Source organism: Scyliorhinus torazame, chromosome 11 (assembly GCF_047496885.1).
Source record: "Scyliorhinus torazame isolate Kashiwa2021f chromosome 11, sScyTor2.1, whole genome shotgun sequence".
Classification (NCBI taxonomy): domain Eukaryota; kingdom Metazoa; phylum Chordata; class Chondrichthyes; order Carcharhiniformes; family Scyliorhinidae; genus Scyliorhinus; species Scyliorhinus torazame.
This window is the reverse complement of record NC_092717.1, coordinates 207,951,663-207,977,786: the sequence shown is the minus strand read 5'-3', so window position 1 is coordinate 207,977,786 and position 26,124 is coordinate 207,951,663. Positions and strand designations below refer to the sequence as shown.

Below are 26,124 nucleotides of genomic sequence, written 5' to 3'. Positions count from 1 at the left end.
AGATCCTGTGTATACGGAGAGCTTGTCCATAGGGGATGGCTTCTTTAATGTGTTTAGGGTGGAAGCTGGGGAAGTGGAGCATCGTGAGGTTATCCGTGGCCTTGCGGTAAAGCGAAGTGCTGAGGTGACCGTCCTTGATGGAGATGAGTGTGTCCAAGAATGCAACTGATTTTGGAGAGTAGTCCATGGTGAGTCTGATGGTGGGATGGAACTTATTGATGTCATCGTGTAGTCGTTTCAGTGATTCTTCGTCGTGGATCCAAAGGAAAAAAATGTCAGCAATCTGGTGTATAACGTCGGTTGAAGGTCCTGTGTGGTGAGGAGGTCTTGTTCAAACTTGTGCATGAAGATGTTGGCATATTGAGGTGCGAATTTGGTTGCCATGGCTGTTCCGTGCGTCTGGATGAAGAACTTGTTGTCGAAGGTGAAAACGTTGTGATCCAGAATGAAGGGGATAAGTTGCAGAATTGTGTCTGGAGATTGGCAGTTGTCGGTGTTGAGTACTGAGGTTGTTGCAGCAATGCCGTCGTCATGGGGGATGCTGGTGTAGAGTGCCGAGACGTCCATTGTGATGAGGAATGTTCCTGGTTCAACTGGTCCATGGGTGCTGAGTACTTTAAAATTTTTGACTCAGAACAAAAGCACAGAGTAAAGAGAACAGAGCGAACAGGGAAGAAGTCAGTTAGCTGGTGGGGAAGCAAGAAGTGAAGCCGACCCGGGGACCGTCAGAAGACACCAGCAATCAACCAACTTCAACTGCTCCAAACAACTGAAAGGACTTTAAAATTAACTCTACCTCAGGATTGGCGAGTATATCCTTCCGGTTCCCAGAAATCCCCAATTAGTGAGCTGTTGAGGAAGGGTGGTTGGGAATTCTGTAAATCTGTGCAAATTTAAAGATATTCAGTGTGCCGTTATAGTCCTTTTTGTTCTCTTTCATATTATACCAGCTTGGTTTGGATTGGATAGGATTTGTTTATTGTCACGTGTACCAAGGTACAGTGAAAAGTAATTTTCTGTGAGCAGCTCAACAGATCATTAAGTACATGAAAAGAAAAGGAAATAAAAGAAAATACATAATAGGGCAACACAAGTTACACAATGTAACTACATAAGCACTGGCATCAGATGAAGCATTCAGGGGTGTTGTGTTAATGAGGTCACTCCACAAGAGGGTCGTTTAGAAGTCTGGTAACAGCAGGGAAGAAGCTGTTTTTGAGTCTGTTCGTGCGTGTTCTCAGACTTCTGTATCTCCTGCCCGATGGAAGAAGTTGGAAGAGTGAGTAAGCCATTGGGAGGGGTCTTTGATTATGCTGCCTGCTGTCCCCAGGCAGCGGGAGGTGTAAATGGAGTCAATGGATGGGAGGCAGGTTTCTGTGATGGACTGGGCGGTGTTCACGACTCTCTGAAGTTTCTTGCGGTCCTGGGCCGAGCAGTTGCCATACCAGGCAGTGATGCAGCCAGATAGGATGCTTTCTATGGTTTGTGTATATTGACTGGTCCTGAATAAAATTAATAATATTTGGCCTTTTGTGTCACCCACTCGTCTCTCTTTTCGTTCTGGTGAATCACAGAGTCAGAGCATAATTCCGAAGACTAGAACCGTAAGGGTCTGGGCGCCTCAAAAACGCTCACTCAAGTGGGTTCACTGGTCAGGCATAAAGCGTGACCCACTCTCTCTCTCTCTCCTGCGAAGTTGTCCCAGTGTGACACTTCCACAGTTTACCACGACCTGCAAGAGGGGTGGACACACATGTCCAAGAGTGGTAGTCGAGACCACCACGTGTGGAGTAAACAGACCCCAACCGTGGTAGAGGTTGTGGGTTTGGAAGGTGCTGCCTTGGTGAGCTGCTGCTGTGCATTTTGAAGATGGTACATGCTGCTGCCACTGTGCATTGGTGGTGGAGGGAGTGAATATTTAATATGATGGATAGGGTGTCAATCAAGGAGGCCGCTTTGTCCTGGATGGTGCAGTGTTTCTTGATTTTTGTTGGAGCTACGCTCTCCAGGCAAGGGCAGAGTATTCCATTACACTCCTGACTCGTACCTTGGAGATGGTGAACAGGCTTTAGGAAGCCACAGAATTTCCAGCCTGTGACCTGCTCTTGCAGTCACAGTATTTATCTAACTAGTCCAGTTCAGCTTCTGAACCCCCAAGATGTTAATAATGAGGTTTCAACTATGGTAGTCATGGAATGGCAAGGGAAAATAGTTAGATTTTCTCTTGCTGGAGATGGTCATTGTCTGGCTCTTGTATAGCGTGAATGTTGCCTCCCAACTATTAGCCCAAGCCTGAATGTTGTCTCTGTCTTGTTGCAAATGGACATGGATTGTTTCAGTATCTGAAAATTTGCCAAAAATTGGTGCTGCAGAAGGGGCGGGGGTGCTGCACTCTCTTTCTTCTGTCATGCTCTTTGTCGGTGTGACTTTTCCAGTGGATTGGTTTTGCGAGTTTTCACTGATACGGGTTTACTGCTGGGGTTATGGAGGGAGAGAGAGTTTCTATACTCTTGATTGTGTATTGCTTGATCTGGAGGCCATGTCAGCTGCAGCCCCTTTTGTCTGCGGCTTGGCTCCCAGAATGGGGTGCTCTCTAGTGCTCCCACCGTGCCCTGAGGCTGGGTGCTGCCAGGGGGTGCGGGGGGGGGGTAATGCGGGTGGATTGAGATCTGGTACCCTTATAGCACTGTTAATTGTCCACTGTTGCTATTTGGAGGCCCTGGGCTGGATTCTCTGCATCCCGACGCCGAAATTGGGGCCGGCGCCGGGGCGGAGAATCCATTTCCGCTCACGAAATCAGGACCAGCGCCGGTTCCCTGATTCTCTGGGCCCCGAAAAGCAGCATACTCAGATAGTACGCCTCGCCGCGTATCCCCACCCTGTGGCCATTGCTGGAGGCCGTCCCCACCATTCTCTGCCTCCGACCAGCCGAAGTACCGACTGCGTGGATCGAATGACATCCTGCCGGTCAGGATACTAGCATAGCCATGGTCGAGGGCGGGTCGATTAGAGGGCAGGGGGTCTTTATACGGCACCGGGCTAATTTTGCGCGGGCGGTCCAGGCCGGGCGCGCGGCCGATTGGGGGCACGATTTGGAAGGTCCAACTCCGCGGTCTGAGTCCGCCATGGAGCACGGCGCAGCTGCTGGAGGATGCCATCGTGCACATGCGCAGCCTCCAACCTGGAAGTGCGGGGGCACGTATCTGCAGCAAAAGCTGCGAGCTTCCTGACGGTCCACTGCTAGTCCCTTGCAGGGCTATGAATATGTGGCCCTTTCACGCCAGTTTTTCTGCCATGAAAGGCCACAGTTTTTACGGCGGTATGGGGACATAGTCCCAAAAACGGAGAATCCAGCCCCATGTGTTTATCAGCTACAGCCCTTTTATCCGTGTTTCCAGCCCTCAAAGTGGGGGTGGGGGCGCCCCCTTGCCCTTTTGCTGTGCTCAACACCAGTGTGACTTTCTGGTGCATCGTCGCATCACCTCAGCGGCTTTCCACTGATGTGAGTCTGCTGCCGGGAGCTGCTAGGGAGGGAGCGAGTAGCAGGTTGATTTGGATGCTGATACCTTCATTGACGTGTTGCCTGTTTTTTTTTGGTTCATGTCATTGATTTGTCTCCTTTGTAAAGGTGGAATGCTAGTGACCTTATTGTGTTGTTGACTGCTTATTATTTCACGTAATTGCTTTGGGATTTATTTGTACAAAGGAACTGTCAATAAATTAAAATAAATCCATGGAGTATTGGATCATCCTTACCCCATAAGACCTGTGCACGTTATAGCATCACTCCAAGGAGGCACGGTAATCTGCAAAGAGCAACAGATTTTACAATCACCTAGAGCCAGAAAATCATATATCACAGAGGGAGGTCATTTATACTGTCACGTCTGAGCCAGCGAGGTATCAAATTAACCCGACTCCTCTGCTTTCTCTCCATAGCACTGCATTTCCTCCTCCCACCACTCCCATCAATCATGTATTTAATTATCTTTAAAGCTACATTTTGAATCTGCTTCCACCATCCTTTCAGGCAGCACATTCCGGATTGTAACAATTCACTGCACAAAAAGATAGTCTCATTTCCCCACTGGCCCTTGTGCCTGTGTGTGAAATGTCCCTCTCCTGTGACACCAGGGGACATTGTGGCATGTGCAACAGTGTTGCAGCAGGAATCAAGGAGGGGGAAGATTTCCCCTGTGTAAAAAATGCACTGAAAGAGCAAGCTCCTTCTTTAACTGCACATTTTAATGACTTGACTATACCGAATGCACAGAGGAAATCAACCCCAATCAGCTGAGAAGTGACAAAATATTACGAAAGGGGATAAGAAAATCTGAGCCGAGGGTTTGTTCTATGGTTTGAATTGAATCATTTGTATTTGAAACCACCACAGAGAAAGGGATCTACAGAAATGTGGCAGCTTAACCGTGAGCCATTGTGGAGCTGACTGAAACAAAATAGGAGTTTGTGGCATCAAGTCACCTCACGCAAGCCCAGTTATCTAAAACCTTTCCTGCTCCCTTCTGCGCAAATATTATTTGCCCTGTAAGCTATCGGTAATGAGCGTAGGTAATGGTGTTGCGAAGGCAAGGGAACATCTGAGACCTTGATGTACAGAAAAAGGTGATCCATCTCCCAAAGCAATCAGATTTAAGGATTAAGGAAAAACAGAAGGACAATGGAGGAGGTGAGAATTACAGTATGTGAATACAAACACAATTGTCAAATCCTGTACAGAAATAAAAAGGAATAAAGAAAGACCGGATTAAGAGAGACAAAAGAAAAGGCGAGAAGGTCTTTAAAAATATAAACATCGTTTTAAAATTTCCAGGAGCAATCCCATTTCAAGAAGGAATGGGAACCATGGGCGCGATTCTTCGACCCCCCACCAGGTCAGAGAATCGCCGGGGGCCGGCGTGAATCCCGACCCCGCCGTGTCACGAATTCTCCGCCACTGGAGATTCAGAGGGGGTGGGAATCGCGCCGCGCCGGTCGGCGGGAATCCCCCGGTGATTCTCCGGTCCGCGATGGGCCGAGGTCCCGACGCTGTCAACCCATGCCAGCCGGCATGGATTGAACCACCTTTGGGACGGCGGGACACGGCGGCGGGGGCAGGCTCCGGGGTCCTGGGGGGGGCGCGGGGCGATCTGGCCCGGGGGGGTGCCCCCACGGTGGCCTGGCCCGCGATCGGGGCCCACCGATCCGCGGGCGGGCCTGTGCTGTGGGAGCACTCTTTTCCTTCCGCCTTCACCATGGTCTCCACCATGGTGGAGGCGGAATAGACCCCTTCCACTGCGCATGTGCGGGGATGCCGTGAGCGGCCGCTGACACTCCCGCGCATGCGCCGCCTGGCAAAGTCATTTCCACGCCAGCTGGCGGGGCACCAAAGGCCTTTCCCACCAGCTGGCGGGGCGGAAATCAGTCCGGCGCGAGCCGAGCCCCTCAAGGTGAGGGCTCGGCCCCTCAAGATGCGGAGAATTCCGCACCTTTGGGGCGGCGCGATGCTGGACTGATTCGCGCCGTTTTTGGCACCGGTCAGCGGACATCGCGCCGATATCGGAGAATCCCGCTCCATACCTTTAATTGTTTGCTTGCTGGACCAGAGCAGTTAAACGGCAGTCAGTAACAATGGCAATATCATAATTGGGTAGGGGTTTAATCGTCACACACACTAGATGAATTGCATTGGCAAGGATAACCTGAAAGGTGAACGTGACACATTTCTTTGTGTTAGTATCCTGGAAATTACATTGTGGAACCAACTAAGCATGAATCTTAGAATTAATATTGCACAATGTGGCAGGTTTAGTTAATAATCTCTTCGTAAAAGATCCTGTGGGGAAAAAGCGATCATGGCATATATGAATTCCGCATTCAGTTTGAATTTAAATTTGAGTTTGAATTTGAATTTGAGTATGAATGAGCCGCGGGCAGGGAGGGCAAGCCCTCTCCCTGGTAAATGGGTGACCCAGACGAAAATGCATCTCAGGGTGTGGTTGTCGAAGAAAGTCGAAGGCCTTCGCGAAAAAGAGCTCATAAGTCAAGTACATTTAATGCCAATTTCCGTGGGCTTTTCGAACTCCGTTGTCGGTCGGAAATGTGGGTCGGAGGTGGACCGACCGGTTCGTCTTTCCCCCGGGTGAACCAGAAGGACGTTGTCACTGACAAAGGGGGCAGTCCTGGCTCCATTGCACAGTTAACCAATGGGACTTGGGCCGTGATCTTCCCAAGAAGGAACAAAGTTTCCGAGCGAGCGTGTTGCCCGGCACTAGCGACTGGTTTGAATCGGGGCCTGAACAGCAAATGCGCAGCCGAGGTTGGACATAGCCTCATTTCTTACAATGGGGTGTTCCGCTTGCCGGTAACTACTGGCGGCAGCCAACGGGATTAATCTCTGGCAGGAGGAGAACATTCCTGGGCCACGAAAATTGTTAACCACCTGGACTTAGTTTCTGGCAAGTCCTCTGCCTTGCAAATGGGTAACACAGATGAAAATGTACCCCAGGGAGCAGTTGTCAATTCGATAAAAGTGGCCCCCGATCCCTCAGACTCAAAATCCCGACACACATGGACGTGTCCGAGGTTGTATCTGGCCAGCTTACTGGGGGCACAGTTGCGGCATTCTTGCTGAGGTCAGCGGATTCCTCCCGCCAACATGGACACCTCGTGGACATTTGCATTTGTTGTCCCCTGTGTTTGACAGCTAGTTAATTAGTTGCCGCCGGTGGTCCCTCTGAAGTTTTGAAAAAGCGTTGTGCAGGGAGCCTGTTCCTCGGAAGGACCACCGGGCAGCCTCCCGCTGAATTGCCATTAGATTTTGTTGGCAGGGGGGCTTGGCGTGGTGCCCAGAGATTTACGGGAACACACTTTTCACAACATTTTCTGACAGATTGTGCACTTTGAAAATGCCCAGAAAGGTCCAACTTTGGGAAACGGTTTTGATTTCAATCAAAGGCCTCCTCAGGAGCTCTCGGAAGTCCACAAGGGCTTTTACTGCAAATTTTGACGGGCTTTTTGAACTCTGTTGTCAGTCAAAAATCGGTCATTGACCAGGCCGGTGGTAACTGTGTTTTAGGGGTGAGACACACAAAAACAGACTAAGGGCACAATCTAACCCAAAAATAGAGTCCATTCTGGTCGGGATTAGCAGGGTCGTTCCCGGCACCACAAGCACCACGAACGACCCTGCTATTTAATGGCTCGCTGTTTGATTTTTGTGCCCCGGCATGGTACGCCCTCCTTTCGAGGCCGCGTTCAGAGTGGTTTCCTGCACAGGGGAGCTCCAGCCAGTGGCACTCCTCCGTGCAGGAAAAGATCACATGCATCCAAATCTCTCGACTCCCCCTCCCCTCCACCCCCCCCACCCCCCCCCCCCCATGCACCCCACCTCACACACGCAGGGCACCCCCGACCCAATATCGGCATGGGCAAAATGCTACCCTTGCACCTTGGCAGTGCCCCTTCCAGCCTGGCAGTGTCACCTGGGCACCCTGGAAGTGCCTATCTGACACCCAGGTGAAACTAACAGGGTGACACTGCCAGGCTGGAAGTACCAAGAGACCGACCACCTTAGATTGTCCGGGCGATCCCTGCAGGTACCGTTCCGTCTGCCCAGTTTGTGAGGCCGATAGATGAAGGGTGGCCGTTACACGCGAGCACGGCTAAGTAGATTCTTAAACTCACTTAGCTGAGTAAAATTGGGTCCTGGTCACGTGATATCTGGTTATATCTCGCAAGGCATAATGGGTGTCGGGAGTCCCAGGGGAGACCTCTGGGGGATCTACCGGCCGCGTCGCGCCCCGGTTCTGGTGGGATGCAGCTGGTAGATTGCGGCCAAAGCATTTTAGTAGCAAGGAACATAAAAAAACAGACAGTAAAATATATATCTTATGCACGATAAAATCTGTTTAAGTACTTTGGCGGGTACCTGAAGTTTGTTTCATCTCTGTGTGGCGGGTGCGTGTGCCTAGTGTGGTAAACCACTGTTAGTGTATTATATATATTGTGGTAAACTGTTACTGTACGACATGTATTGTGGTGAACCACTACCTGATGGCTCCGCCTCCCCTCAGACTCGGGATACAGATGGCTGACGCCACCTTCGATGCCACGCGTGACCCATGGGGGCTGCCATTTTGGAACCATTTTGCCGGCTCCCGGGACCCCTGCTCACCCGGTCGTACATCCGACCAGCCCACCCACCACCTTCCGAAGCTCGCCTCCATCACACTCGACCAGTCTGGACCTCATCATCTCACAAAATCCACGATGACTGTCCGGATCAACGGGCACGAGACGGCCTGCCTCTTCGACTCTGGGAGCACAGACAGCTTTATCCACCCAGATACAGTAAGGCGCTGCTCCCTCCCAATTTTACCCGCGACCCAGAAAATCTCCCTGGCTTCCGGATCACATTCCGTAGAAATCTGGGGGTACTGTGTCGCGACCCTTTCGGTACAAGGCGTAGAGTACACTAATTTTCAGCTCTACGTCCTCCCCCATCTCTGCGCTGCCCTATTACTGGGGCTCGACTTTCAGTGCCACCTCCAAAGCCTTACCTTAAAGTTCGGTGGACCCCTGCCCCTGTCACCGTCTGTAGCCTCGTGATCCGTAAGATCGATCCACTCTCGCTCTTCGCTAACCTCACCCCGGACTGTAAGCCCGTCGCCACTTGGAGCAGACGATACAGTGCCTGGGACAGGGCCTTTATCAGGTCGGAGGTCCAGCGACTCCTACGAGAGGGGATCATTGAGGCTGGTACCAGCCCCTGGAGAGCCCAAGTGGTCGTCATCAAAACTGGGGAGAAGCACCGGATGGTCATCGACTACAGTCAGACGATCAACCGATACACGCAGCTCGATGCGTACTCCCTCCCCCGCATATCTGACATGTTCAATCAGATTGCGCAGTATCAAGTCTTCTCCACTGTTGACTTGAAGTCCGTGTGCTACCAGCTCCCTATCCACCCGGAGGACCGCCAATACACTGCCTTCAAGGCAGGTGGCCGCCTCTACCACTTCCTCAGGGTTCCCTTTGGTGTCACCAATGGGGTCTCGGTCTTCCAGTGAGAAATGGAATGAATGGTTGACCATTTCAGGCTGCGGGCCACGTTCCCATACCTAGATAATGTCACCATCTGCTGCCATGACCAGCAGGACCATGACGCAAACCTCCGGCATTTCCTCCACACCGCTAAGCTCCTTAGCCGCACATACAATAAGGAGAAATGCGTTTTCCGCACAACCCGCCTAGCCACCTTGGCTACGTTGTGGAAAACGGAGTCCGAGGGCCCGACCGCATGCTCCCCCTCCTGGAACTTCCCCTCCCCCACTGCCACAAGGCCCTGAAGAGATGCCTGGAGTTCTTCTCTTATTATGCCCAGTGGGTCCCCAATTATGCGGACAAGGCACGTCCACTCATTAAATCCACCATTTTTCCCCTGAAGGCTGAAGCTTGTCTGGCCTTCAACCACATCAAGGCAGATATTGCCAAAGCCGCGATGCACGCTGTGGACGAGTCCATTCCATTCCAGGTGGAGAGCGACGCGTCGGACCTTGCCCTGGCCTCTACCCTTAACCAGGAGGGCAGGCCCGTGGCTTTCTTCTCCCGTACCCTCCATTCCTCCGAAATTCGACATTCCTCAGTCGAAAAGTAAGCCCAAGCCATTGTAGAAGCTGTGCGACATTGGAGGCATTCCTGGCCGGCAGGCGATTCACTCTCCTCACTGACCAACGGTCGGTTGCCTCCATGTTTAATAACACACAGCGGGGCAAGATCAAGAACGACAAGATTCTGAGGTGAAGGATCGAACTCTCCACCTACAGCTATGATATCTTGTACCGACCTGGGAAGCTCAATGAGCCCCCAGATGCCCTATCCCGCGGTACATGCGCCAGAGCACAAGTAGACCGACTTCGGGCCCTCCACAATGACGTCTGTCAACCGAGGGTCATCCGTTTTTTTCATTTTATCAAGGCTCGCGATCTGCCTTACTCCATCGAGGAGGTCAGGACCATAACCAGGGCCTGCCAGGTCTGCGCGGAGTGAAAACCGCACTTCTATCGGCCCAACAGAGCACACCTGGTAAAGGCCTCCCGCCCCTTTGAACGCCTCAGCATCGACTTCAATAGGGCCCCTCCCCTCCACTGACCATAACATGCACTTCCTCAACGTTGTTGACAAGTACTCACAATTCCCCTTTGCCATCCCATGCCCTGACATGACCTCTGCCACTGTGATCAAGGCCCGGCACAGTCTCTTCACCTTGTTCCAAATCGATCGGGGTTCTTCCTTCATGAGCGACGAGTTGCGTCAGTTCCTGCTTAGCAAGGGCATCGCCTCAAGCAGGATGACCAGCTACAACCCCCGGGGAAACGGACAGGTGGAGAGGGAGAACGCGGCGGTCTGGAAGGCCGTCCTTCTGGCCCTATGGTCTAGAACTCTCCCCCTGGCAGGAGGTCCTTCCCGATGCGCTGCACTCCATCCAGTCACTCCTGTGCACTGCCATCAATGAGACCTTTCACGAACGTATGTTTGCCTTCCCTAGGAAGTCCACCTCAGGGGTTTCGCTCCCGTCCTGGCTGACAGTCCCCAGGGCTTGTCCTCCTCCGGAAGCATGCGAGGAGTCATAAATCGGATCCCTCGTCGAGAAGGTCCTGCTCCTCAATGCCAACCCACAATATGCCTACGTGGCACATCATGACGGGCGGCTGGACACAGTCTCCCTCCAGGATTTGGCACCTGAAGGTTCCCCAGCGACCATCACCACCACCCCCGACCATACACCGTCTCCCTCCACCACTACCCAGCTACTTCGAGAATTAGCACCCGCAGGCCCGCCGGCGACCATCACCACCACCCCCACCCCTACACCGCACCCCCCCCCCCCCCACCGACTCAACTACTGGACGAAGAAGAAGACAACACGCTCCCGGATACGCTGGTCTCGACATCAGTGCACACACCACAGCCGGGACTGAGGCGATCACGGCGGAAGGTCAAAGGCCCCGACAGACTCGGCCTTTAAGTCCACTTCACCCCCGCTGGACTCTTTTTTTAACAGGGGGTGAATGTGGTAAACCACTGTTAGTGTGTTACATGTATTGTGGTAAACCACTGCCTGCTGGCTCCGCCTCCCCTCGGGCTCGGTATAAAGGTGGCTGACTTCCAGCCATGCCCCAGTTCGGGATCAGTGGCAAGGAGGCTTTCTGTTTAGCTTATTAAAGCCACAGTTTCATTCACAACTCGTCTTGTGTTAATTGATGGCACATCACCTAGTTCAGTAAAGGCATTTGGGGTGGGTGCCTTAAGTCTGTTCAAGCATTGTTAGCTGGTGGTGAATGACTGGTTACACTGGTGATGATAACTAGATGCGGACTATCAGTGGGTGTCCAGAGACCGAGTAATGTCACAGGTCGCACGCCGGCTGGTTGCAAGTTCCGTGTGAGTGCTGAAAGCCTTGACTGGGTGATTGTCGGTGGATAGGCCACGCTCTGTGTCAGCTAGACATTGCACCCTTTTTACACAGTTACGTGTGCCGCTCCAGACCCTGTCGAATGATCGGGTGGGTCGTGTCCAACATGGGAGGGCCTTCAGCAGGCCAGCACACGCTGTTGTTCAGGCTTGGTTGTCCCTCCCCATTCTCTGTGTCCACCACCCCCCCTCCCACGCAAAACAAAAGTGTCAGACGGACATCGGCTGAGAATTCGCAGCCCTTGTGAACCCGAGACATGCATTTAATCTCTACATCAGTGGCAATATTCGAGCTCTGGAATGGGCAGGCTCTGAGTCCTCATTATCGGCTGTTTCAAGCACGGTGCCCTGTTCCTGTAGCCGAACGCTCTTTCCACGGCAAAGAAATGGAAACGGGCAGACACAGTTTCCGTGCATGTGTGTATTCTTCCAATTGGCGCCTTTGGTTGCACCAAAAGAGTTGTACCGGGGGCCCATCACATTGTGGCAGTTGCCATCCACTCTCACTCTGAGCCAGTGGTGCCGAGGCCAGCAAGAGTGCTCACGGGGTGGCAGACCCTGGAGCCTTGGTCAGCGGCATCCAGCTGTGTAGGTGAGACCTGGTGCGCCTGGCAGCCAGTGGTGGCAGAGCACCTCCATCTGTTGGCTGCGGGGCATGACGGCACAGTTGAGCTCTCGCGTTTTCCCGGGTTGCCACGCAATGTGCCGGGAGCGCCCTGAACACAGTAAAACCCATTTGTAATTTTGATGAGCGACTGATTGCTTGTGGGCCACGCCAAGCTGGGGCTCTCATTGCGTTAGGCGGGAACGTTTCGCACTGTCCCGGTTCAGCCCTCATTGGAGGAACAAACCAAAGTACAGATAACTCTTAGCGGTGGATCTCTTGGCTCGTGCGTTAATGAAGGACGCAGCTAGCTGTGAGAATTAATGTGAATTGCAGGTCACGTTGATCATCGACACTTTGAACGCACTTTGTGGCCCCGGGTTTTTCCCAGGTCTACGTCTGTCTGAGGGTCACTTGACAATCAATGACATTTGCCTAGGTGGCGAGAGTGCTGCTGGGGTGTCGCAGTGGCACCGCCCTCTCTGTCCCTCAAAGTGCAGACCCAGAGTTCACCGCTTTGGAGAGTTTGACCTTTGGTGGTTTGCCTCCGAGCGGTTGTGCACCATTCGTTGGCTCAGCCGCCTCGGTTCCCGGCACGGCTGTCAATGGGTAGCAAGGACTTGACTGTCTCGATGTCGGTGGTGCTTGGCTTCCTCCAGGCTCAGTCCAGGGTTGACTCTCTGCGCGTCAGGAAACAAAAGCTGAGTTCGGCTGATTTGGCTCAGCACACACAGGGAGAGAAAATGACTGTTGCTGGTCATCTTCAGAAGCGGCCTGTCCAGTGTGTGCATGCTTGTCTGCGGGTGTGGTCCATCCTCGCTGCTCATCAGCGGTGTCATGGCTTCCGGTGCTTGGTGTCGTGCATGGAGGACAAAAGCTTGACCCGCTGACTGCGGTGGCTTGTCCGTGCTGGCTTTGAAGGTGTGAGTGTGCGCCTCGGTGCTCGCATTTTGTCGATTGACTCTAAGGTGGCGGTTGGGTGCTGTGTGTGTTGTGCTGGAGTTTGTCTCCTTCCTGCATGATACTTTTCCTGTAGCCACAGACAATCTTACCTCAATCACCCTCGTGCCCTCCACCATCAACCTTGAGGCAGTCTTAGTGACCACTCCCCTTACCTTTGACCTTCCTGCCATCATCCTAGAGCCTCCTTCCATCAACACTTGAACTTCCCCCAGGTTGCACTGGACTCACCCTTTTTTTTGTTCGTTCGTGGTATGTGGGCGTCACCGGCTGGGCCAGCATTTATTGCCCATCCATGATAGTCAACCACATTGCTGTGGATCTGGAGTCGCAGGTAGACCAGACCAGGTAAGGATGTCACATTTCATTCCCGAAAGGACATTAGTGAACCAGGTGGGTTTTTACGACAATCGACAATCACCTATAGGCTTCTAATTCCAAATTTTTATTGAATTCAAATTTCTCCATCTGCCATGGTGGGATTCGAATCCGGGTCCCCAGAGCATGACTCTGGGTCTCTGTATTAATAGTCCAGCGATAATACCACTAGGACACTGCCTCATCCGAGTTGAGAAGGGTGGCCTCAGCCATCCATTAAGTTGGATCTGCTCTCCATCACTTTGAGCTTCTCTCTGTGAATGTGGTCCCTCCCTGTGTGGGTGACTCATTTAGACACACAGGACCTTATCTCAGAAAGGGCTGACCCCTTCCTGCCAGCCAGAGCCAGATGTTCTGACAATGGTCCCATCATTATGCCCAATAGTTGTGCCTTATTCCACTAGGGTTGGCCTCTGATTGGATATTCAGGTGAGGGATAGTAAACAAGGTTATAAAATGTGATTGAATACATTTCTGCTGCTGAATAATTCTGTTAAAATTGTGGAGAGTGGAACTTGATGCACTTGGGTGAAGTATTTGTGCAATCATGTCACCATTTGTCCTTTCCACCCTGAGAATATTAACATGAAAAACGGGAAATGCTTTTTCATTGTCATTTGGTTCTGTCCTCACAAAGTGCTGTGTTGTGCTGTAATCGGCTGCCTCATACATGCCTTCAAGTGGCAGATGTATTTATCTTTCCCCTGTTAATAAAACCCAAGGAATTAACCCAACATCCTTTCATCTATTAACCAGTGTTGGGTAGCAATTTAAACAAGTTAATTTACGTGCATTTCACAACAATTGCATAATCTCCTCGGGCAATAGACAAAGTGAAGTGACTGAAACAAATTTGCTTACCACGGTTATTGTATTTTACTCTTTTACAGCCCTTTTTGGAGAATGCGGAGATGAATATACGGGAAACATAAACATCTTTCTCAAGAAGCTGTGAAAGAGTTCAGCCCCTGACCTGGGTTTGCGGCAGGCCCAGCCCTGCTCCCAATGGTTTTGAAGCCATAGTGAAAACCTGACTGGAATGGAGTTCTCGGGCGTCATTCTCCGACCCCACGCTGGGTCGGAGAATGGCCGTTGGCCGCCGTGAATCCCGCCCCCGCCGAAGTCTCCGGTACCGGAGATTGGGCGGGGGCGGGAATCGGGACGCGCCGGTTGGCGGGACCCCCCGCTGGATTCTCCGGCCCGGATGGGCCGAAATCCCGCCCAGAAATTGCCTGTCCCGCCGGCGTAAATCAAACCTGGTATTTACCGGCGGGACCAGGTGGCGTGGGCGGGCTCCGGGGTCCTGGGGGGGGGCCCGGGGCGATCTGACCCAGGGGGGTGCCCCCACGGTGGCCTGGCCCGCGATCGGGGCCCACCGATCCGCGGGCGGGCCTGTGCCGTGGGGGCACTCTTTCCCTTCCACCTCCGCTACGGCCTCCACCATGGCGGAGGCGGAAGAGACTCTCCCCACTGCGCATGCGCGGGAAACTGACAGCGGCCGCTGATGCTCCCGCGCATGCACCGGGAAACTGACAGCGGCCGCTGACGCTCTCGCGCATGCGCCACATTTCCGCGCCAGCTGACTGGGCAACAAACGCCATTTCCGCCAGCTGGCGGGGCGAAATTCCCTCCGGCGTCGGCCTAGCCCCTCAATGTTGGGGCTAGGCCGCCAAAGATGCGGAGCATTCCGCACCTTTGGGCCGGCGCGATGCCCGTCTGATTGGCGCCGTCTTTGGCGCCAGTCGGCGGACATCGCGCCGTTGGGGGAGAATTTCGCCCCTGATCAGCAATAATTGGGCAGACTCACTTGAGTGGTTTTCTGAGTGACTATGTGAAAAATGTAAGCATCACTCTGGCACAGTTAGAAATGTTCTTTATAGAGGGGCATTTTGCCGTATCTATTGAGAATCCAGGTGATCAACCAAGAATAACAGAGCTAGAATTACTGGAGTTGAAAAGAGGAGTGGAAAAGATAAGACAAATAATTTGATGATGTTTGCACATTGCTGAACTAAGGGAACTGAAGGAAGCAAAAGAATTGAGATTCTAGGCGGCACGCTAGCACAGTAGTTCGCATTGTTGCTTCACAGCTCCAGGGTCTCAGGTTCGATTCCCAACTTGGATCACTGTCTGTGCGGAGTCTGCATGTTCTCCCCGTGTCTGCTTGGGTTTCCTCCGGGTGCTCCGGTTTCCTCCCACAGTCCAAAGATGTGCCGGTTAGATGGACTGGCCATGCTAAATTGCCCCTTAGTGTCCAAAGGTTGGGTGGGGTTACTGGGTTCTGGGGATGGGGTAGAGGCGTGGGCTTAAGTAGGGTGCTCTTTCCAAGGGCGGGTGCAGACTCGATGGGCCGAATGGCCTCCTTATGCACTGCAAATGATTTTATGATTCTATAACTGAGCAAATGCGAAAGGATGTGGTAAGTCTTAATTGCAATACAATAAGGATACAGAGAACAGTTGATAGAAATTGGAACTTTTCAGCATAGATAAAGCTTACTGCTCTTTCTGCTCTGCTAGAGAAATTCACATCTGGTGTAGCTTTGCTGCTTTCTCCATATTCTTGCATCTTCCACACTTTCTCATGTTTAACTCTTCTATTAAAAGTTGCAGCCGTCTCTGCTTTACCTGCTCCAAATGGTGAGACATTTTATGCTCTAACCACGCAATGTAGAATCAGTGAATCTTAGATTGGTTACAGCACAGAAGATGGCCATTCCCTGCATCGTGAGCGTGCTGGCTCTCTGCAAGGATCGTCCCAAACCCTTGCCTTTGCCCCATGGTTCAAATTGAACCGTGGCCCATAACCTCCACCTAGCGGTGGAAAACCATGGGCTACCAAAAACCGAAGGTTTCTTTGTGTACTCACCTCTGTTGGAACACCCCGCTGGTACACGTGATGAAAGCAGCAGCCGATGGCCTGCGGCAGGACAGTCTCTGCAGGCCCTGGCACGGTGCAGGAGGAGTGTAGCCACATCCGCATATGGCGCGGCCATGTAGCGAACGCCCATTGAGGGCATGCTGTGAAAGAGCAGTTTTAAAGTGAAGACAGAGACAGCCCAAGGATTCCCTGTTATTCTTAAGGCATTTTGAAGCCTTTTTAAAATCATTTTTTGTTATTGATTTTGAACAATTGTTGTTATTGGCTGATTTAACGTGTAAAGTACAGGTGGGGACTGATTCCATGAGAGGGGTGATGACTTACCCTTGCAGCTCGTTGGAGGTCGTTTGTTTTCTTCCTACATTGTACGGCGGCCTTTATCGTCATGCTGCCCGCACTGACAGCCGCTGCCACTATCTCTCCGGTGGCATTACTGACCCTGCTGCTGGTTGTCCAACTGCCTCAGAGGAGCAGTATGGCTTGCCAGGTCGACATCCTCAAAGTGAGGAGCAGGTCATCCTTATTTCTTGACTGGAAGTGAATGCTGAGGGACCGCTTAAAAGCAGCTCACTCTTGTTAGCAGCGAGCAGCTGAGGCATGAGTTGGGTGAATCAGATGGCGAGGGAGCTAGACATGTCAAAATTCATTTTTCGGACTAAGTACAGACCACAATCTCACCATTGCAACCGACAGAAAACACCCTGCCAAACTCACCCAAAATGACACTTAGAAATGTTTTGGGTGAATCATGTCCATGGCAACTCAGAATTAGTTGTGAAGAAGAGAAGTCAGACTTCTTGGAGAAGAGCTGGCTATAGGGTGTGTATATATCTTGATCGATAAAGTAATAGCTTGATGCGACCATCAATTCACACGAGACAATTAGTAGAAGTGAACAGTGGTTTTAATAAGCTAGATCTGTGCCTATAGCGACTGCACTGTACTGAGTGCCACCTACAGGCTGCAGGTTTATATACCACCCCTGAGGGGGCGGAGCCCACAGGGGCATCAACATAATACAGTACAATACAGTGGTGAATTGCAGTAGCAAAACATTCATCACATAGCTAAAACTTAAAATCCTAGTTTCTGACTGTAAAAGTTAAGAAAGGGAATAATGGTAGTTCTGCCCACTCCGTGTTTGATGTGTCAAATGCAATCTTGACAATGCACAATGATGTCTATTTGATGTCTGTTTGCTAACTTTCTGAGGGCGCCAGTAACATTGGTTATGCTGTGAAGACGCTCATCCAGTGTAAATGAGTCTGTCTCCTTGTTAACTTTCTGAGGTGTCATCAAATGCTGATCATTCTGATCTCGTCATATGTGTTTACAATGGAAACGTTTCCCTCAGACACAAACTTTCAGCTGACTCTGTGCTTGACATTTCCATTTATTTCTGCAGCCAAAACAGCTCCATAATGCCCAGGAGTGTTCACTGATTGGAGGGGTGGCTGATGTTATGCACGCTCCTTTTTTTATTGTTCTGTGCAGCTGACCACCGGCTTGATGTAAAATGTGTTTTGAGCCACCTGGATGGGCGGGATTCTCTAGTCCGCCAGCCGCATTTTCCGTCGCTGCGTGCCCCTGCTGGCAGCGGGATTTTCCGTTCCCGCCACCGGCCAATGGGGTTTCCCATTGTGGCCACCTCACGCTATCTGGAAACCTACGGGCATGGTGGCACTGCCGGCTGACCGAAGGATCCCGCCAACGGAGTATTCCGCTGTTGATTTTTTTTTTGCTGTTGGTCATTAGTATTTTTCTGTCTTGTTTACTTCAAACATGTTATTCAGTTATAATTATCTAATATTTAAACATGGTCCTTTGATGTTTGAATAAGATATTTGTGGAAGTTAGTAAATTTTAATGGAAAATATTTAACAAATATAATGTTATAAATACAAAACCTTGGCACCTTGTTAACATTTCAGCTGCAAAATGACTTTTTGTTCAATAACTACCTCAACTATTCAACATTTCTTGCAATAACATATATATTTTCACTTTAACACAATGGTTCTTTGTTGTTTTGTAAATCGACAGGGAAGGATGGGTATGGAGGGAGGGATGTGATGGGGAGGGGAAAGAGGGTAGAGGGAAGGTGAGGGAGGGAAGGGTTGGAGGAAGGGTTCAAAGTCCAAAAGGACAGCTGCCAGGTGATCTCGAACTGCTCTTGCGTTACCTGGAACCTGGGCTTCCATGAAGTGTGCCCACATCAGGCTCCATATTGCCCTCCTCCATAATTGCCTAATAGCTGGTCAGACATGAGTGTTTCAGAAGACAATGGATCATGGGGCAGCACGGTAATAGTGGGGCAGCACGGTAGCACAGTGGTTATCACAGTTGCTTCACAGCGCCAGGGTCGCAGCTTCGATTGCAGCTTGGGTCACTGTCTGTGCGGAGTTTGCACATTCTCCCCGTGTGTGCGTGGGTTTCCTCCGGGTGCTTCGGTTTCCTCCCACAGTCCAAAGATGTGCAGGTTAGGTAGGTTGGCCATGATAAATTGCCTTTAGTGTCCAAAAAGGTTACCTGGGGTTACTGGGTTACGGGGATAGGGTGACAGTGTGGGCTGAAGTAAGGAGCTCTTTCGAAGAGCCGGTGCAGACTCGATGGGCCAAATGGCCTCCTTCTGCACTGTAAATTCTATGATGATTAAATTAGCTTGCTTTAACAGGAGTACCCTGTTCATTTCTATTAATGAGTTTCAGTCATGATGGAACAATGGAACTCAGGCCAGGTGTGTGTGTGTGTGTGCGTGTGTGTGTGTGTGTGCATGTGTATATCATGTGTCAGGACTAGCAGAACCTGGATAAAAGGAGGGACATCACAACACATTGTGAGTCACAACTCAAAAACCCTTGGGAGCAACCATCGCCGAAGAGGAGCTCAGAGCTCAGAGAAGAAGAAATCCAAACTGAGCGATCATAGCCTGGCCAGCCTCCTTTACTTGTGAGGGTACTGCCTAGATCTCAGTATTGAGCTTGTCATCTCTGTACTATATTGTCAGAAATCACAATTCAGCTAACTCTCCTGAACAAAGTAGATTTGTACTAAATTCTGGTGGCTTTATGTGTCTGTCTAAATCGATCGATTGGGGTCTTGGTCAACAGAATGCATTAGGTACACATGCTGATCAGTTCCGTGGGTGATGGTGCTGAAGAGACTGCAGTCAAGATACGTTTGGTATTATTTTTCTAAGGACTGGAGGAGTGGCAGTGACCATTCAATGCTAACTTTACCCATATGAATTCAATGGAAGAGAAACTGGGATTGGTGGAAATCTGGCTGCTGATTTTCTCTTAGCCTTTTGCCTGCTAATGCCCATAATAAATGTTATTCACGCATTCTGAAATTTAGGTCAAAACCTTCTTGATTAAGTTTCTATTTCATATAAACTGAAAGGTGTAAAGATTCACATGATTTCTTACCAAAGGAAGGATCCTGGAAGCAAAGGGCAAATCTGAAAATGATGTAGTTTGAGTGCAAATGAAGACAGTAAGTAATTGGAGGCTGCTCTAGTTGGGATTCAAGTACATTCTCCCAGGGATTTGCTGAACTGTGCGACAAGAAATAACAGAGTGATTATTCTTTGCAACACCCAAACCTCAAGGAAACATATCTGGAAAGGTGTTGAAGTAATAGTGCTCAACATTGTTGTATTTGTAAAACCTCACTTTCGACCAGTTCACTTACTCAAAGGGTTTACCTAGGCGTCTTTAATGAGGAGAACAAACTACAAACACAAATTCAAGTTCACCAATATTATTTAACATAATTAACCCGTAAAATACCCACAAAATATACTCTAGAGGTATCCAAGATCAGTTTATCCTACCCGCAAAGATGGCTTGGAAGGGCTATGAATTCGATCAGGTGGCATGGCAGCACAGTGATTGGCACTGTGGCTTCACAGCTCCAGGGTCCCAGGTTTGATTCCTGGCTTGGGTCAGTGTCTGTGCGGAGTCTGCACGTTCTCCCCGTGCCTGTATAGATTTCCTCCAGGTGCTCCGGTTTCCTCCCACAGTCCAAAGATGTGCAGGTTAGGTGGATTGGCCATGCCAAATTTCCCTTAGTGTCCAAAACGTTTTGAGGGGTTAATGTGTTATGGGGATAGGGTGGAGGTGTAGGCTTAAGTGGGGTGGTTTTTCCAAGCGTTGGTGCAGACTCGATGGGCCAAATGGCCTCCTTCTGCACTGTAAATTCTATGTTCTATGTTGATCACTGCATTCGTCTGGTCCATCTTCATGAAGGTGACCCGCAGCCTCTTCCTTCTTTCTCTGGTCTAGTCTGATCTTCTCTGGTCTGGTCAAGGTCACCTCCCAAGTCGAGACTTTGTTGCCGAGGGGTCCGGAGTGGCTACTTTTATTCCCCCCCCCCCGGGTTTCGCGCCTTCATCCCACTTCCTGTGGCCTTTTGCCAATGGGGTATCGAGAAGGGGTTTCAGTGTCCAATAATCCGATTGATGCCCGATTGACAGGTCACCTGGGTTCGCATCAGGTGTCCATTTCCAGTGGGGTTATTCGCACGTACACCTTTACCAAATAAGATGGCGGCAGGAACTCTAGGTGCCCGACAGTCAGACCTGGCCTGGGCTTGCAACAATAGATCAATGCATATTAATCTTGATGGCCGATTGACAGGGCAGGTCCAGACATGTCCAGTTCAAATTCCCATGGGGCTGTGTGCTGGAGTGACTGTGACCTGTTTTAAAGTGCCCAATTCTTTAAGTTAAAATGGCCAATTTTAGTTAGGCCTAAAAGCTAGGCCCTGGTAGGTCACCACAACATACTCCTGCAGCAAGTATCCTTTAGACCACTACTCTTAATGCTTCTTAATTGACAGTTGCTTTCTTTTCGAGTGGCATGGTAGCACAATGGTTAGCATTGTTACTTCACAGCTCCAGGGTCCCAGGTTCGATTCTTGGCTTGGATCACTGTCTGTGCGGAGTCTGTACGTTCTCCCCGTGTCTGCGTGGGTTTCTTCCGGGTGCTCCGGTTTCCTCCCACAGGCCAAAGATGTGTCGGTTAGGTGGATTGGCCATCCTAAATTGCCCTTAGTGTCCCCCAAAAAAAGGTTAGGTGGGCTTACTGGGGATAGAGTGGACGTGTGGGCTTTGTGCAGACACAATAGGCCAAATGGCCTCCTTCTGCACTGTACATTCTATGATTCTATGACCAAAACCCCTACCTTTATATAGAACATAGAACATAGAATAATACAGCGCAGTACAGGCCCTTCGGCCCACGATGTTGCACCGAAACAAAAGCCATCTAACCTACACTATGCCATTATCATCCATATGTTTATCCAATAAACTTTTAAATACCCTCAATGTTGGCGAGTTCACTACTGTAGCAGGTAGGGCATTCCACGGCCTCACTACTCTTTGCGTAAAGAACCTACCTCTGACCTCTGTCCTATATCTATTACCCCTCAGTTTAAAGTTATGTCCCCTCGTGCCAGCCATTTCAATCCGCGGGAGAAGGCTCTCACTGTCCACCCTATCCAACCCCCTGATCATTTTGTATGCCTCTATTAAGTCTCCTCTTAACCTTCTTCTCTCCAACGAAAACAACCTCAAGTCCATCAGCCTTTCCTCATAAGATTTTCCCTCCATACCAGGCAACATCCTGGTAAATCTCCTCTGCACCCGCTCCAAAGCCTCCACATCCTTCCTATAATGCGGTGACCAGAACTGTACGCAATACTCCAAATGCGGCCGTACCAGAGTTCTGTACAGCTGCAACATGACCTCCCGACTCCGGAACTCAATCCCTCTACCAATAAAGGCCAACACTCCATAGGCCTTCTTCACAACCCTATCAACCTGGGTGGCAACTTTCAGGGATCTATGTACATGGACACCTAGATCCCTCTGCTCATCCACACTTTCAAGAACTTTACCATTCGCCAAATATTCCGCATTCCTGTTATTCCTTCCAAAGTGAATCACCTCACACTTCTCTACATTAAACTCCATTTGCCACCTCTCAGCCCAGCTCTGCAGCTTATCTATATCCCTCTGTAACCTGCTACATCCTTCCACACTATCGACAACACCACCGACTTTAGTATCGTCTGCAAATTTACTCACCCACCCTTCTGCGCCTTCCTCTAGGTCATTGATAAAAATGACAAACAGCAACGGCCCCAGAACAGATCCTTGTGGTACTCCACTTGTGACTGTACTCCATTCTGAACATTTCCCATCAACCACCACCCTCTGTCTTCTTTCAGCTAGCCAATTTCTGATCCACATCTCTAAATCACCCTCAATCCCCAGCCTCCATATTTTTTGCAATAGCCTACCGTGGGGAACCTTATCAAACGCTTTGCTGAAATCCATATACACCACATCAACTGCTCTACCCTCGTCTACCTGTTCAGTCACCTTCTCAAAGAACTCAATAAGGTTTGTGAGGCATGACCTACCCTTCACAAAGCCATGCTGACTATCCCTGATCATATTATTCCTATCTAGATGATTATAAATCTTGTCTCTTATAATCCCCTCCAAGACTTTACCCACTACAGACGTGAGGCTCACCGGTCTATAGTTGCCGGGGTTGTCTCTGCTCCCCTTTTTGAACAAAGGGACCACATTTGCTGTCCTCCAGTCCTCTGGCACTATTCCTGTAGCCAATGATGACATAAAAATCAAAGCCAAAGGTCCAGCAATCTCTTCCCTGGCCTCCCAGAGAATCCTAGGATAAATCCATCAGGTCCCGGGGACTTATCTATTTTCAGCCTGTCCAGAATTGCCAACACCTCTTCCCTACGTACCTCAATGCCATCTATTCTATTAGCCTGGGGCTCAGCATTCTCCTCCACAACGTTATCTTTTTCCTGAGTGAATACTGACGAAAAATATTCATTTCGTATCTCGCCTATCTCTTCAGACTCCACACACAATTTCCCATCCTTGTCCTTGACTGGTCCTACTCTTTCCCTAGTCATTCGCTTATTCCTGACATACCTATAGAAAGCTTTTGGGTTTTCCTTGATCCTTCCTGCCAAATACGTCTCATGTCCCCTCCTTGCTCGTCTTAGCTCTCTCTTTAGATCCTTCCTCGCTACCTTGTAACTATCCATCGCCCCAACCGAAACTTCACACCTCATCTTCACATAGGCCTCCTTCTTCCTCTTAACAAGAGATTCCACTTCCTTGGTAAACCACGGTTCCCTCGCTCGACGCCTTCCTCCCTGTCTGACCGGTACATACTTATCAAACATATAAAACACATTTTATATTGCCTAAAATGTGTTTCTGCTTGACTAAAAACATGGTTGTCAATCATACATGGGCTATGATCTCAGAAGTTCAGCTGCTCCTTGGCACCCTCCAGCACTAATGCAGTTGGGGCTTCCAGAGTGAGTGCAAGGCCAATTATGTTGCACAGGATTGACGGGTATTTGTGCCTCTCTGTGTATATCTCCAGTACCACTTCTACATAGAGCCAGGAAGACAGGAAAATCTAGTGCCTGCTCATTATTGTGGGGTTTTGTCCAGTTGACCCTCATCAATCCACTATATGGCCTCCCTTAGCCACCACCACCCCCAGCCCTCCACCGTACCACACCCTTCCCTTCTGATGCAATCCCGTCACCCTGGATCCATTTTTTATAATAATAATAATCTATATTAGTGCCACAAGTAGACTGACCTTAACACTGCAATGAAGTTACTGTGAAAATTCCCGAGTGGCCACACTTTGGCCCCTGTTTGGGTACACAGAGGGAGAATTCAGAATGTCCAATTCACCTAACAAGCACGTCTTTCGGGACTTGTGGGAGGAAACCGGAGCACCCGGAGGAAACCCACACAGACACGGGGAGAATGTACAGACTCTGCACAGACAGTGACCCAAGCCGGGAAGCGAACCCGGTTCCCTGATGCAGTGAAGCAACAGTGCTAACCACTATGCTACCGTGCCACCATTTTGAAACAGTTACTATTCCATCAGGGGTTTAGGTTGTTTCCTTGTCTCACCTCCCGAAGGAGGTATATCACATTTATCTGAAGGATGTCATTTGTCGGGGGGAGATGTTAATGTCGTGGTAATGTCACTGGACCAGTAATCCAGAGGCTATTGCTCTGGGGACATGGGTTCAAATCCCGCCACAGCAGCTGGTGGAATTTAAATTCAATAGTGAATAAAAACCTGGAGTTGAAAGTTAGTCTCAGTAATAGTGAACGTGAAACTACATTTGATGGTTGTAAAAACCAACAATCTCTGACAATGACTCATTATTTTACTATTGCATGGACTTGCAGGTTATGAGCAAAAGTCTTGATTGCAAATTTTCATAATCCTCGATTCAAGTCAGTTTGGGAGGCAGAGCGAAGGTAGACATGTTAAGGCACATGAGAATGTGGCAAGGCTGGATAGTATTTATTTTAATGCAAGGAACTTTAAGGGTGTTGATTAACAAATGAGAGTATGATATTACAGTGTCATGGTTGAGGGAAGGGCAGGTCTCGCACTCAATATTCTGGGGTATAGAATCTTCAGTGGAGGCGGGGGCGAGGTGGTGGGTAAGAGAATATTTTGTTTATTAAACGGTCAACAGTAACAAAGATATGAAAATCAACTACGTAACATTCTCTCTATCAAACTAACCATTAAACAACAAGGAAACGCTACCGTTCATATTGGTACCAATACAATGCTAAATCAGCTAATTTTCACAAAAAAAAACCCAAACACACGGTATCACCCCTCACAGATACTTCAATAGAAACAGAGGATAAGCTTGAGAATGTGTTATCATGTGCAGGACAGAGGAGGTGGTGTTGCAATGTTGATTAAGGAGTCAATTACTGCAGTGAGGAGGATGACCTTAGCAGGCTGCACAATTGAGGCCAGATGGGTGGAACTTAAAAAGGGGGCAATCACTTTGCTGGGAATGTATTATAGGCCCCAAAACAGTCAGGGAGAGATAGAAGAACAGGTATCTAGGTAAATTTCAGGTAAGTGTAAAAATTATAGGTAGGAGTAGGAGGGGATTTCAACTTTCACAATATTAACTGAGATAGACAAAATATGAAAGGTTTGGAGAGGGCAGAATTATTAAAGTGCATCCAGGAGAACATTTTGAGCCAGCATGTAGAAGGTCCTACAAGAGACTGGGCAGTACTGGACCTAATTTTAAGGAATGATGCTGGGCAAGTTGTGGAAGTGTCAGTGGGGGAGCATTTTGGTGATAGTGTTCATAACTGGCAAGATTGAAGGTAGTTAAGGAAAGGACAAAGATAGACCAGAAATAAAGGTTCTGAATTGGCGGAAGCCCAATATTAATATGATAAGACAGGATCTGGCCAAACTGGACTGGGATCAGCTACTTGTAGGAAGATCCACATCAGAAAGGTGAGAGGCATTCAAAAAGGGAACAGAGAAACAGGGCCAACATGCTCCCATAGAGGTTAAGGGTGGGACCACGAAATCCAGAGAACCCTGGATATCAAGGGATATACAGGATTGGATAAGGCAAAAAAGGAAAACTTATGGCAGAGACACAGGGCTCAAAACAGTGGGTGCCTGGATGAGGACAGAAAGTGCAGGGGGGTATTTAGAAATTTAATTAGAAGAGCAAAGAGGGGGCATGAAAAAATACTGGCAGGAAAATAAAGGAAAATCCCAAGGTGTTTTTAAGGGTGATCAGGGAAAGAGCAGGGTCCATTAGGGACCAAGTGATAATCTGCATGTGGAGCTGGCAGGTGTAGATGAGGTATTGAATGAATAATTTGCATCTGATGCAGTGTCTCTGATGCTAATTTTCAAATTCTCTCTGAACACATGAGAGATGTCAGTGGATTGGAGGACAGTTAA

General features: G+C 49.7%; 1 non-coding gene across 1 annotated transcript; it reads left to right on the top strand.

Moving 5' to 3' along the window:
- The first annotated feature begins 12,335 nt into the window (after nucleotides 1-12,335).
- On the top strand, nucleotides 12,336-12,489 carry LOC140386090 (5.8S ribosomal RNA). The gene has a single exon (XR_011933568.1). It is a non-coding gene; the product is annotated as a 5.8S ribosomal RNA (ribosomal RNA).
- Nucleotides 12,490-26,124: the final 13,635 nt, after the last annotated feature.